Below are 746 nucleotides of genomic sequence, written 5' to 3'. Positions count from 1 at the left end.
ACTCTTTGGACAGTTATCTATTTCAGTCTGCATCTGTGCACTTTTCCTTTCCAGCTCCAGTCAATATGAGGTGAACATGCCAGGTGGGTAAAACACTGCCTCTGTGCCACCTCCCAAAAGCCAGTTGGCTGTTCACTGTTGAAGACCACTCCACTCCCCACATGACCCCTTTCCTACATGGGAAAATACAAACAGAAGTATGCCATTCAGCCCCTTGAGTCTGTACCGCCATTTAGTGAGATCATGGCTGATCTGTGGCCCATCTCCATATCTCAGATATAAAATTAACAACTGATCCAGCATCCATGGCCATTTGTGAAAGAGAGTTCCAAATATCTACCACCCTTTGTGTATGGAAATGCTTCCTAAAAGCTCTCCTCAATGGTCTAGCCCTAATTTTTAGACAACACCCTCTAGTTCTAGAATCTCCAATCAGTGGAATTAGTTTATATTTCTCTATCCTGTCTTTTCCTATTGATTACCTTGAAAACTCCAACAATTTCCCCGTCACAGATGTTAGGTTAACTGGTTTATAATTCCCTGGTTTTCATTTTTAATCCTTGTTAAAAAGCAGAGTGACATGAACAATCTTCTAATCCAGATGGACGACTCCTGAATCTAAGGAACTCTGGAAGATTATAGTCAGTACATCTACAATGTGCTCCCCAACTTCCTATTTCACCCCTGGATGGAAACAGTCAGGTCCTGGGCTTTTGTAACGTTAGTTCCATTAATTTCCTCATTAT

This window comes from Chiloscyllium plagiosum, chromosome 4 (assembly GCF_004010195.1).
Source record: "Chiloscyllium plagiosum isolate BGI_BamShark_2017 chromosome 4, ASM401019v2, whole genome shotgun sequence".
Taxonomy (NCBI): domain Eukaryota; kingdom Metazoa; phylum Chordata; class Chondrichthyes; order Orectolobiformes; family Hemiscylliidae; genus Chiloscyllium; species Chiloscyllium plagiosum.
The sequence above is the reverse complement of the archived record's forward strand: the minus strand, read 5'-3'. Positions refer to the sequence as shown.